The sequence below is a fragment of the Crinia signifera genome, chromosome 8 (genome assembly GCF_055691185.1).
Source record: "Crinia signifera chromosome 8, ASM5569118v1, whole genome shotgun sequence".
Taxonomy (NCBI): domain Eukaryota; kingdom Metazoa; phylum Chordata; class Amphibia; order Anura; family Myobatrachidae; genus Crinia; species Crinia signifera.
The window spans coordinates 158,536,888-158,551,011 of NC_139224.1; positions in this window are offsets into that span (position 1 = coordinate 158,536,888).

Consider the following 14,124-nt stretch of genomic DNA (forward strand, 5'->3'; position numbering starts at 1 on the left):
AACCGTAAATATGGGTAAATAGAAGAAAATAAAGGTAAAACAATAGCGGCAGTGAAGAACTGATTAGCTTTTTTGTGGCATATTCTGGGCATTGCTTTGCATGTTTGTCTGGCTTTGGCTTCATATCGCACATCTGTCTCATAATGACTACTGAGCAGGGGAGATGATGCCCTCGGCTGTGGGTTGGCAGAGGGAATATAGGCAGCTGTGCCCAGTGCTGACGAGGCCTGAACTGAATATTATTTACATGGAACCAGTCAAAACTCCAATTACTTACTGACTAGACATGTTCTAGGCGAACATATCCATCATAGTCTAACATGTTGTGAGTAATGCCCCCTGTACCCACAATATGCCATATCTGACAGAGGGTTTTAGGCATCCAATCTGTAGTAGCCTTGACAACTCATTCCGATATTAGTCAGCCCAAAGCAAAAATCCCATTAGTGGCTCCCTATAGCCTATGGGACTAGGGGGAACACACCGGAACCTGTCACGCTGGCCCTTATTCTGGTTCACTCGCAAAGGCAAATTCCTTCTCAAATGGACAATGTGCACTGCAGAGGGGGGCAGAAGTAACATGTGCAGACAGAGTTAGGTTTGGGTGTTTTATTGTTTCTGTGCAGGGTAAATACTGGCTGCTTTATTTTTACACTGCAATAAAGATCTAATTTGAAGTAAAACCCCACCCAAATCTAACTCTATCTGCACAAGTTACATCTACCCCACCTGCAATGCACATGGTTTTGCCCATTTGAGAAGGATTTTGCCTTTGCGAGTGAACCAGAATAAGGGCCAGTGTACAGACGTCTCTCATTGGGGCCGATTCAGACCCATTCGTAACAGACCTAATTCCGACCCATCCACGATGGACGGAGTTTGCACGTGAATGTACGCATGCACAAACCCCCACCGCGACCGGCTTCGGTGAGTTTCACACTCACCAGACCGTTCTCTCCAAGAGGGGTGGGAAGGAAGCAGGCAGGTGGCGGAAGCCCAGCGCTCTTATGGGCACGACCATAAAAATGCTCGGTGTACCCCAGCAGCCGCAGGTGTGTCTATGATGTCACATGATGCAGGTGTCAGATGACATCAAATTTCGACGATCTGCGGCCATAATATGCGAACGGGTGAAAAAATGATTTGATGGTGAGCGATTTTTCACCTGTGGGGCCGCATGTGAGAGGATGCATGTTAGCGAGGGTATTCAATCGGTGGGGCGGGCGTTCAGCCGGGTGGTGGGGGGCGTTTACCTGTTCGCTACATATGCAGCCTAGCGAACAGGTCTGAATCATTCCGAATGTTAAATAGCAAAATACCAGCTGGAGGTTGACTATCTGTAAGACATACGCCTTACATACGGCAGGATAGTGGCTTATATTAGAGTTTGGGCTAAGCGGAGTGCTACTATGTGCTGGGGTTCAGATTAGGGTTGTATTCATTAAGCATGATTATGTTTACGCATACAATTTAAAAGGGCAATGATTTTCCTAGCCATGCTTTAATCATTGCCCTTTTAAATTTTGGCCCTCAACCCAACCAGAAGACCCATGTTTGACAACCCAAAGTTTAGTAAATAAACCCCTAACTGTATGAGTGTCACAACTGAAGGGCTGGATGAAGTCGTGTGGTGTGTAGCAACCGGAGACGGACCAGAGGAGGAAGGATTAAATCGTGCAGGTTTAATAATAGAATTCATAAATAGAACAATACACGCTTGAATACTTTGTCAAGTGGCAGTTTAGCAGTAATAAGAATTGAGCCGGCACGGCACTTTGTAAAGAAGAAAAAGTTCATTTAAACAATGACAGTTCAAGCACTGCGGACTGCAGGCTGGGGTCTTGGGAAATGAAGAAATCCGGAAAGAGAATGTACTTGATGGTAATGAGGGATCCTTGAAGACTGAAAGAAGATGGATGATGACAGAAGAATGGGAAGTTGCTTGGAAGCAGACGATTTGAAGAACTTAGGCCAGGAAGCTCAGGGATGCAGGCAGAGACCAGACTGTGGAGAGATCTGGCAGCGATGGGGTTAAGCTGAATCGAGACCAACACAGAGCACTGAAGCAAGGCACCAAGTCAGGAGAGGTGAGTCAGAGAGCCGGAGTCAGCTGGGAGCTGTGAACGCCTCTGGAGACTCTTTGTACTGACACTGAACAGGCCTAGGCAGATCCCCTATATCCCTAGAGGGCGGCTGCCATTGGCTGTCAGGTCAGTATGGGCGGAAACCTCAGACAAGGACCAATCTGCTATTTGCCCTTAATCAAGATGGCGGCGCCGGCCTCCCGGCGCCCCTACAGCACATACCACTACACTTGCTGGCGTCCCACGCTGCCTGCTGCCCACCAGACTGCCGCTGCCTGCTGCCGCTGACCTGGAGACCACTACACGCTAGCCGACGGCGGGCGCGAACGGGTGAGTAGTAAGCCCGCCGCGCACCGCCGCGGCTGCGTGTGACAGTACCCCTCCCTTTCTGGGTGACCCCAGGGCACCTACGCACCTTGTGTGGATTTCTTTGAAAGAACTGTCTCACCAGACGAGGAGCATGAAGATCTGCAGCATCAACCCAGGAATTCTCTTCAGGACCGAATCCAAGCCACTCTACCAGATACTGAAGATGGGTATTGCGGCAACGTGAGTCGATAATGCGCCTCACCTCGAACTCTGTTTCTCTTTCCGAGCCAATTTTGGGCGGTTTAGGCACCTTCTTCTGATATAAGTTCAAACGCAAAGGTTTCAGAAGAGACACATGGAACGAATTTGATATTCTTAAGGAAGGAGGGAGCTGTAGTCTGTAGGCCACCGGATTAATCACCTGAGTGATCGGGTACGGCCCGATGAACCGAGGAGCCAGCTTCATGGACGGTAACCGAAGGCGTATATGGCGGGTAGACAGCCATACTCGATCTCCAACCTTTAACTTAGGAGCTGCTCTTCTTTTCCTGTCCGCCATCCTTTTATATCGAGCGGATGCTTTGAGGAGAGCTGTATGGACGTCTGACCAGATCTTTGCAAACCGTTGTAGGGAAGAAGCAGCTGCAGGGACTTCGGACAATGATAGATCTGAGAACTCCGGAGATCGGGGATGCTTGCCAAAGACAGTGAAAAAGGGAGTGGTGCCGGAGGAAGAATGATAAGAATTGTTGTGCGCAAATTCCGCCCAAGGCAGAAGGTCTACCCAGTCGTCTTGAGAGGAAGAGACGAACAAACGAATGAAGGCCTCCAAGTCTTGGTTGACTCGTTCTGTCTGCCCGTTGGTTTGTGGGTGGAAAGCAGTGGAGAACTTGAGCTTGACTTGTACAGCAGAACAGAGGGCCCTCCAAAACTTTGCGACGAACTGCACGCCACGGTCCGAAATAATCTCTTTGGGCAACCCATGGAGTTTGAAGATGGTGGAAATGAAGAGCTGAGCCAACACTGGAGCAGATGGAAGACCTTTCAATGGGAAGAAGTGCACCATCTTTGAAAAGCGGTCGACCACCACCCAAATTACTGTATGCCCTTTGGAGGGAGGAAGTTCGCAGATAAAGTCCATAGACAGGTGGGACCATGGTTCTGTTGGTATGGCTAGAGGTAGAAGAGGACCGACAGGAGACGTTCTGGAGGACTTATGCTGAGTGCACTTTACACAGGAAGCGACAAAGGAGTTTACATCACGACGGATGGTAGGCCACCAGTATGACCGCAATAGGAACATTAAGGTCTTCTGTGCCCCGGTATGCCCTGCGAAACGGGAAGCGTGTGCCCAGGACAGCACTCTCTTCCGGAGATTGAGAGGAACGAAGGTCTTGCCTGGTGGAGGTGAAGGCTGGACTGTTACTTGAGCAAAGACCAGAGGATCGAGAATGGGTCGAGGAGGAGTCTCAAGATCAGCGGAAGTTTCAAAAGAGCGTGAAAGGGCATCGGCTTTGGCATTCATCGTCCCGGGTCTGAATTTGATTTGAAAATCAAAGCGTTCGAAGAACATGGCCCAGCGGGCTTGACGAGCTGTAAGACATTGGGCCTGCTTGAGGAATGAGAGGTTCTTATGGTCGGAGTACACCGTAATTTTATGTCGTGCCCCCTCCAGGAGGTACCGCCACTCCTCTAACGCTGATTTGACTGCCAGTAACTCCTGCTCTCCAATGGGGTAATTCTTCTCCGCTGGAAGAAACTTCTTGGAAAAGAAGACACAGGGATGAAGCACCTGGTCCTCCCCTCTCTGTGACAAGATTGCCCCTACCCCCTCTGAGGATGCGTCCACCTCAAGAATAAAGGGTTTGTCGAGGTTTGGCTGGAGAAGGATTGGGGCGGAGACAAAAGCATCCTTTAGTTGTTGGAAGGCTTGAGAGGCTTCAGGTGACCACTGACTTGGATCAGAGCCCTTACGGGTTAGAGCAGTAAGAGGTGCAGCAAGGGTGGAGAAGTTCCGGATGAAACGACGATAGTAATTTGAAAAGCCCAGGAACCTCTGGATGCCTTTGAGCGTGGTGGGCGCTGTCCAGTCTAAGATGGCTCTTACTTTCTCTGGATCCATCTCTATCCCAGTGCTGGAGAGGATGTGGCCAAGGAATGGAATGGAGGTAACCTCAAAGACGCACTTGTCTAGCTTGCAGAATAATTTATTTTGGCGAAGGCGCCGCAAGACCTCAGCTACTGTTTGCCGATGGAGATGGAGGTTTGATGAGAAGATGAGAATGTCATCGCGATACACCACAATGGAATGATACAACAAATCTCGAAATATGTCATTTACAAATTGTTGGAAGACGGCTGGAGCGTTGCAAAGACCAAAGGGCATCACCAGGTATTCATAGTGGCCGTCTCGGGTGTTGAACGCCGTCTTCCACTCATCTCCAGATCGTATACGGATCAAGTTGTACGCCCCTCTTAAATCCAGTTTAGTAAAGATGGAAGCCCCTCGGATTTTATCGAATAATTCGGTGATCAGAGGCAAAGGATAGCGGTTCTTGATCGTGATATCGTTCAGGCCCCTGTAGTCGATACACGGGCGGAGGGTTCCATCTTTTTTTTTCACAAAGAAAAACCCCGCTCCGGCTGGCGAAGTGGACGGGCGAATGAACCCCTTATCCAAGTTCTCTCGAATGTAGTCAGACATGACTTTGGTCTCTGGCAGAGACAAGGGGTAGATGCGGCCCCGCGGTGGGAACTTCCCAGGTATCAACTCTATCGGACAGTCCCAGGAACGATGAGGCGGCAGGGTATCGGCACCTCCTTTGCTGAAGACGTCAGAAAAAGAAAGATATGGTGTGGGTAACGACAAGGGTGGAGCTGGTGAAGATGAAAGACTGGAACCTCCTACTTCTTGAGGATTAGTTTGATGGAGTGGAATGACACGAGGCATGCAAGTAGTTAGGCAGTTCGTACCCCAGGCTGTGATCTCCATACTGGTCCAATCAATATGAGGGTTGTGCTTAGTAAGCCATGGTAGGCCCAGGACTACCTGGTGTGAGGACTGAGGAAGGACAAAAAATTCTAGAGTCTCTTGATGTAAGGCACCGACGAGAACTGTCACTGGATCGGTTTGAAGGGTGATTTGCCCGCTGCTGATGCGACTCCCATCTACTGCAGTGAGAGCCAACGGATGGGCCAAAGGTTGCACCGTCAAGGAATGTTGAAGAACGAAAGAGGAAGAAAGGAAGTTCCCGGCTGCTCCGGAATCTAGTAGAGCCTGGACCTTGATTTTTCCCTGAGGGCACACAAGAGTAACAGGAATGGTGGGCACAGTTGAAGAGGGAGATGAAAGCAGAACTCCTAACCTGGCCTCCCTCGGGGAGGTTAGGAGCGGTCGTTTCCCGGACGCAGTGGGCAGGAAGACAACAGATGAGCGGAAGAACCGCAGTACATGCAAAGATTCTCACGACGTCTACGGGATTTTTCTTCAAAGGAAAGCCGAGAGCGGTTGATCTGCATGGGTTCGTCTGGTGGTGTGGTTGTGGAGGGCCCAGGTCTAGGAACAGGAACAGCGTTGGTGGTGAGACGAGGGCGGAGACGGTCGGAGCGACTTCTCTCTAGTTGACGCTCCTGCATCCGTAGATCTACTTTGTTGCACAAGGAGATGAGTTCAGCCAAAGTAGCAGGAGAGTCATGGGTAGTTAATTCGTCCTTGATACGAGCTGCCAGCCCATTCCAGAAGGCAGAGACGAGAGCCTCTTCGTTCCACTTTAGTTCTGAAGCCAGAGTCTGGAACTGCACAGCATATTGTCCCACTGAGCGACTACCCTGGCGAATTCTCAGGATCTCAGTAGCGGCAGACGACACTCTGCCAGGTTCGTCGAAGATGTGACGGAAAGAGGTAATAAAAGCTTCATAGTCATTGAGCAGGGAATCAGCACGTTCCCAGAGAGGGGACACCCAGTCCAAAGCTGACCCTGCTAGGAGAGACACAATATAAGCCACCTTTGCCTTGGAAGTAGGAAAGTGAGAAGACTGTAAGGTGAAATGCACATCGCATTGGTTCAGAAACCCACGGCATCCTTTCGGAGAACCATCATATTTGCTGGGGGTTGGTAATTGCATGTGATGAGGAACTATTGGTCCAGGTGTAGGAACAGGGACTGGAACCTCTGGAGCTGGAGCCACAGAAACTGAGGGAGCCGCCGGGGGCGAAGCCAAGACCTGAAGGAATTGAGCCACTTGACGTTGGGTAGCCTCCACTTGCTCCAGACGAGCCATGATGCTGTGAAGTGCGTCCGCCATGGAAGCCTGTTCTTCACCCGACTCCATCGGGTCAGTACAAACTGTCACAACTGAAGGGCTGGATGAAGTCGTGTGGTGTGTAGCAACCGGAGACGGACCAGAGGAGGAAGGATTAAATCGTGCAGGTTTAATAATAGAATTCATAAATAGAACAATACACGCTTGAATACTTTGTCAAGTGGCAGTTTAGCAGTAATAAGAATTGAGCCGGCACGGCACTTTGTAAAGAAGAAAAAGTTCATTTAAACAATGACAGTTCAAGCACTGCGGACTGCAGGCTGGGGTCTTGGGAAATGAAGAAATCCGGAAAGAGAATGTACTTGATGGTAATGAGGGATCCTTGAAGACTGAAAGAAGATGGATGATGACAGAAGAATGGGAAGTTGCTTGGAAGCAGACGATTTGAAGAACTTAGGCCAGGAAGCTCAGGGATGCAGGCAGAGACCAGACTGTGGAGAGATCTGGCAGCGATGGGGTTAAGCTGAATCGAGACCAACACAGAGCACTGAAGCAAGGCACCAAGTCAGGAGAGGTGAGTCAGAGAGCCGGAGTCAGCTGGGAGCTGTGAACGCCTCTGGAGACTCTTTGTACTGACACTGAACAGGCCTAGGCAGATCCCCTATATCCCTAGAGGGCGGCTGCCATTGGCTGTCAGGTCAGTATGGGCGGAAACCTCAGACAAGGACCAATCTGCTATTTGCCCTTAATCAAGATGGCGGCGCCGGCCTCCCGGCGCCCCTACAGCACATACCACTACACTTGCTGGCGTCCCACGCTGCCTGCTGCCCACCAGACTGCCGCTGCCTGCTGCCGCTGACCTGGAGACCACTACACGCTAGCCGACGGCGGGCGCGAACGGGTGAGTAGTAAGCCCGCCGCGCACCGCCGCGGCTGCGTGTGACAATGAGGTTGTGAGTGACTGAGGTAAGTACGTCTTACTAAAAGATACTTTAAAGCAAGGAGTCTTCTGTATTCATTGTTACTGGTGCAGGTCAGTAGCCTGCTTGGGGAGGCCGTATCATGATGCTCAGAATCACCATGGATCCCAGAGGTTTGCGGTAGACCATAAAGGTTATAGTTTGGCCTAATTATCCTTGTGGTCTACCTCACACCGCAGATTCCCACACATATATTTCTATGAGGTTTTCCCCCATAGAAGCCTATGAGCTCCTCCTGAGTGACACATGTGCACATGTATTCTCTTCAGTTTGCGTTTTTTAAGACTTCACAGTTTTATTATTTTTTTTAACCCCTGAATGCCTACATGGATCGAAGAGGACCAATCTACACTGGTTTAGGTGAGTATGGATTTTTTTGACAGATACCCTATGGGTTACTACTGGAGTAGAGGATCAAAGGACTAAGGGGGAAGTTGTTGTAGTAATTATGTATATAAATGTGTGTGTGTGTGTGTGTGTGTGCGCGCGTGCGTCTGTGTGATAAAGCTTTACTTTCACAGGGTGTATGTGTATTGTGTTTAATGTAATATTTGTTTTACAGAATTACAGATACCTTTGGGCCCTTTAATGCCCCAGCATGTTGGGAGGCTTGTTGGGACCTGTAGTTCTAGATATAAAACAATATTAAGTCTTACACTTAATGGCTATATACTTGGCGCCCACCACCCACTAGGCTTCAGCCCTGGCCCATAGGTGATCCTTTTAGTGGGGAGATCCCTACTCCCCCCCGGGGACCCTGGCAAGAGCTGACTTGTTGGGTTCTAATACACGCCAGCCAAAAGGTGGTCTATGAAAAGTGCCTTTTGAGTCTAATTCATGGCAGTGTTTGTAGAAAGGAATGTTATTAAATTTCAGCGTTATCCTGGTGCCTATGGAAAGTCCTGCTGAGTTTGGCTGATGATCTATTGATTTGTACATGTGCATTCTACCATGATCTTCATTCTTTTTTGTGCAAACTTTGCTGGGTTTCGTGATAAGTAAATTACAGAGATACATTTTTGTAATGAAAATACAAACTCAAATCAATACAAACGTTAGTAAATTTCCCCCTTAGATTGAAAAATTGTTATTTCCTTTCTACCAACAGAAACGGAGATGTCAGATAAGTCGCCCCTGGTTTCGAGTGGAAGGGTTAATAGCTCCGTTTTTGAGACTTAACTACATGGCGATAATCACTTTAAAGAAGCGTTTGCGTATTTCTTAACTAGAAACAGTTAATGTAATATAAACACAAACATGTAAGCGCACAAATAAGTACATAATAATGTTTTTAAATAGATGTCTTAAAATAGATTTTAAAAAAAGGACACACTGTCAAAGCACAAAGAGAAATAATAACCTTTTAGCAACACAAACCACGCAGAAACGAAAAATGATAGGTACTGTATACCTCCCGCTCCTGCCTCGCACACTGAAATACGGTCTTTTGTTAAACTATGCACTTAACCGAACAAATGCACTTCTCCAGACAACTGTAAAGGAACAATTCAGCTGAGAAACCTTGATTAAGAAATAAAGAACTGAAGGACATCAACAGACTCTGTGGCGGAGATCACATATCACTGCCACCTAGGACTTGGTCTTCGGTGTCAAGCCGCTTCCAAACACCTTACAATTCTGTTTAGTGAATTTGTTATTATTGAGTTCATGTTTTAGAGAGTTCCACATGTACAGCAAATGCCTTTATAGAGGTGGACAAATCTTTCTGTTGACCTTTGGTGCAGATAGATAGATAGATAGATAGATAGATAGATAGATAGATAGATAGATACCTCCCAACTTTCTGAATGTGGCAGACGAGACTCCCGCACACCTGAAATTTGGGGGCATGACCTAGTGACTAGGGGCGTGGCCTGCAACTTGTATCCCTCCCATGAGGACATTCCTCATTTTTACAACTCTGTTTTCCCCTCTGTTTTCAGGAATAGATGGTCTATTCCCCCCCCCCCCCACCACCACCACCACAAAAATCACGGGACACTGCCCGCCCCAATAAAGTGGGTTGGTTCTGCAAAAATCGGGACGGTTGGGTGGTGTGAATAGATAGAATGATCGCTCAATAGATTACTAGGTTAAGATATTTTTAATGGCGCATCTAACATACTGCTCAAATATTTTTGAGTACTTGTATTGCAGGGGCGGGTACAAAACCCGGCGCTCACTATCCCAGCAGTCATCCCAACCTCCCCCACAACCTAACCCTAACCTTGTGGAACATTTCAATGTAATTACATTTGTAAATAATTTCTGAGCATAGGCTTGCGCACATTGAGTGTTAGGGGTGCACAGGCACCCCCTAATGCTGTGCCAACCTTATGAACCCCTCCCTGCCGCTAGCAATACAGAAATACCTTTTACCAAAGACTTTTGCTTTTTAGAACTGTATTCCATTAAAAGAAGCGCCCATCAATCAATTATGTGTGGTTTGCATTATTAATTGTACTAGACCATTGTTATATCACTACGTACCTGCGTCCTACATATATCTTGTTGACTTTATTTACCTTTACTGTTACACAGAGTAAATAGAAGTCTAAAACTGCGATAGGCAGGAGATTATGGTTTGGCTGAGAGACGTTTTATATTGTAGCGATTGCCAGTAGGTGATGTTAGACATGCCTGATTGGCGCTATTAGACACACCCATTCAGTGGGGTTAGACACCTCAATAGGTGGTGCTAGACTCGCCTCTTTGACGGTGCACCCCCTAATAAAATGTGCTGCGCACGCCCATATTTATGAGCAGGCAGAGCCCCCCCAGTGTAAGGGGGCTTGATCATTCTGATTGCACCACCTAAAGGGTTAATGGCAGTGCAAAGGCACTGTCCCTGCATCTGTAATGATGGCAGAGGATGTTTTGGCTCAGCCTCAGTCACAGGAGAGTGTGCTGGGCTCTGACTGGGGGGGAATTATTTCCTCCTTAGCGAGGTGTTAGAACTGCTCAACCTCTCAGCCGAACTCAATGTTTGTCATGACACTAGAATTATTTTCAGTATGTTTCGGAATCACATCTCCCTGAATTGTATAATTTATCCATGACAAAAATGTCAGGATCACCATCCAAAACTCAGGGTCATTCTGCTCCCTTGTCAGGAAGTGGTGCCAAATGTGATTTTCAAGTCCATAAACAAAGTACAGAGTGGTTCTATTGATTGTGATTTCTGGTTCACCATGGAATGATTTCCCCTGCTGCGGGCACATGCGAAGGGATATGGCGGGGCAGGGGGGGGGGGTTGAGGGCGGCGGCACAAGGACTCAGTAAGCTGTGAGCTTTGCAGTTTACAGAGTCAACTAAAATCACCCCCTTAAGTTGGATACACACTAGACAGAATTTTTAATGATTCCGATGGGTCGGAATTAAAAATCGAATCTAAATCTAGTGTGTGTGCACTATTTCACTGACAATGAGTGTGCGCGTCATCAGCATCATCCTCCATTTGTGACATCACTAGCGAGGGCCTAATAAATGGTGCTAGTAGCAAAGATACCGGACTATTGCTCGTGACAAAGGCGGATACAACAATGGGCATGGTCGCACATTCTAAGCGGTGTGTGCACTTGAAATGGGAGGTGTGCCAGCATGAAATGTCATATGTATGTCATCACCAGGGATGCCAGTCCCGGGGCATTTTTTCAATCTCCAAATTCGGGATTGAAAAATGCCAACTCCCAGGATTGGCTTCCCTAATTAACCCCCCCCCCCCCCCTCCCCAGCATATTTACTTACATGTGCGGTGCGGCCGGGAGCTGGGCGGACAGTTAGGGAGGAGCTGGGTAGGTGGGTGGACGGTGAAGGCCGGGAGGGTGGCCTGGCGTTGAATCCGAACAGGCAGTGAAGCCGGGGGGTGGGTGGGCGATGCAGCCATGGTGGGAGGGCGGGCTGAATGATGAAATGGGAGCACAGCATGCCCAGGACTAGGCGGGCTGTGCGGCCTGCGCAGCGTGACCTCTGAATGCATCACACTACGCAGAGCTGCACTGCCGGGGATGACCCGGACGGGAGAAGCTGGGCAGCGTCTGAGCGAATGCCTGGCATTTTAGGGGCCAAATCCTGGGATCCCGCCAATCCCAATCCCAGAATTGGCCACCCTAGTCATCACTCTGGGGAAATTCTGGGAAAGGCTGCTACTGGGAGAACGAATTCTTGATGGAAGCGTAGGACCTGGCACACTGATGACAATGATGGCCTGGCTCGGTGACACAGCGCAGTTCATAACTAATGGCAGTTACAATGTCGTTAGGCGTTACAGGCTACCGGCTGCCAAATTCTTAATTGTACCTAACCGGCCCACCATACTTGCACTGGTGAGCCTAACCCCCCCCCCCCCACCGTCAGTCTCTTGGCAATTGGGGCCTCAACTGCAGGGATTTTGACATCATGGGGGTTATTCTTGTTGATTTGCAAGGCTGCAAATTCACAGCCTTGTGATTCCACCAAACCCCGCCCTGCAAATGTCCGCCCGCCTGCCCGCCCTCGCAGCGCAAAACATCCATTCGCATGCTGCGGGTAACCTCCCACATCTTTTGATGGTCGCCGACCAAAGATGTTGAAGGTACACGCAAATATAAGTGACTTTCAAGTCACTTCCATATGCGTGTACGCTGCGATGGATATGGGCGGGCAGCTGACATCCGGTGCACACAGCTATTGTCACATTACATAGATCCTGGTACTGTATTTTTTCTCCTTTATGGATACATATTAAAAAGTATTTAAAAGATGAGACTTTTGTTTATCTACTACTATTATTATTATAATTATATATTGTCCTCTGTGGCCTCATAATAGCAGTTTTGATGTTTATTTGCGTCATCACTTTGCTGACCTGATTTCATTTGTACATATTGTGCTACAGGACTTGTATTTCCATAATAACAATTTTCATCCCTTCTAATTTTAAGAATGGTAATACATTCATACTGCGCCTGATTCAGACCTGCTTGCTAGGCTACGTGTAATCGCAGCCGAGCAAAACAGGTAAACGCCGCTCGATGCCACGCCTGCATTCTCAGTAGGGTTGCCTAACCTCCCGCAATGGCCGGGACGCTCCTGAAAATCGGATCCCCCTCCCGGCCCCCTGGAAAGATGGGCAACCCTCCGGGATAACACACACACACCCCCTCCCCCCCCCCGGCATCTCCCCCTTGGCAGCGTTAATTTCCCACAATTTCAGGGGAGGGGACGGGGCCAAAGAAGCAAATTGCGTCATTTAGCCCCACCCCCTCCCTGAAGACCCACGAATTGCGGGATATGCAGTACTGGGGGGCGGGGTTTGATGATGTCTACATCAGGCCCCACCTCCCGAAGTGCTGCTGGCAGGCTCCTTGTGGGATTCTCCCGGAGAGGAGGCTTTAAAAGTAGGGAACCCTGGTTCTCAGAGGAACGCCCAGCGGTTTTAGGGGGATGCCCATAAAACAACGGGCGTTCCGCTGCGGCCGCTCCCTGTCCGCCCCTCTCCCTTCCTGGATCGAACGGCTCGGCAAGTCTGTAACTCGCATAAGACGTTCGCTCCCGTGGTTTGCGTGAACGCATAATCGCGCATCGGGGACGGGGCCAAATTTGAACCCAACGAGCGTCAATTGTGTCCATCTTTTCATATGTCGACTATTGTCAGGTTGACCTTTTGCTTGTTTCAAACTTTTTGTCAATGTCGACCTAGCGCATGTTGATCTTTCGGTGTCAGACCATTGACTGTCAACGTACACACAGTAGATCCATCAACCGGGACAAGTCCGCCATGTGTATGTTCAGCATGCGGTGTTGACCTATTTGACTATCGACGTAGACAGGGGGTGATTCAGCTTTATTCGCTAAATAGCGAATTCGATCCGGGGACCGATCATGTGAGTCTGCGCATGTGCAGACCCGCAGTGCGAATGCCTTTGGTGAGTATCACACTTGTCAAGGCGTCCGCACAGAGGGGGCGGGTAGAACGATGTCCCATGGGAACGCCCAGCAATCATGACAGCACAGGCACGTTGAAGCCTGCTCAGGCGGCTGGGGTCACATACCATCAACGCCCACCCCAAATTCGTCCATGTAAATAAAAGTCAGAACGTGCGTTTTTTGCGAACGTGCAAAAAAAAAATCATTCGATGGTTGAGGACCATTGAAAGAATTTTAACCGATATGCCTGCATGCGAATGGAGGTGTAAGCATGCTGGCATGGACATTTGTGCAGCCGTGGGGAGCGGCGTTAACTCGCCAGGCAGGCATCGTTCTCCAGCGTAAGCAGCAGATCTGAATCAGGCCCTTAATATATAACACCACCCCCCCCCCCTCCCCCCCGTCCTTATACATCTGTATTTAAAGACAATGGGGCAGATGTATTAAGCCTTAACAAGAGATAAATGCAAGGGTGGTAAAGAGAGATATAGACGTCCAGCCAATCAGATCCTTACTGACTCTTTCAGACACAGCCTGTAACATGGCAGTTAGCAGGTGATTGGCTGGACGTTTATCTCTCC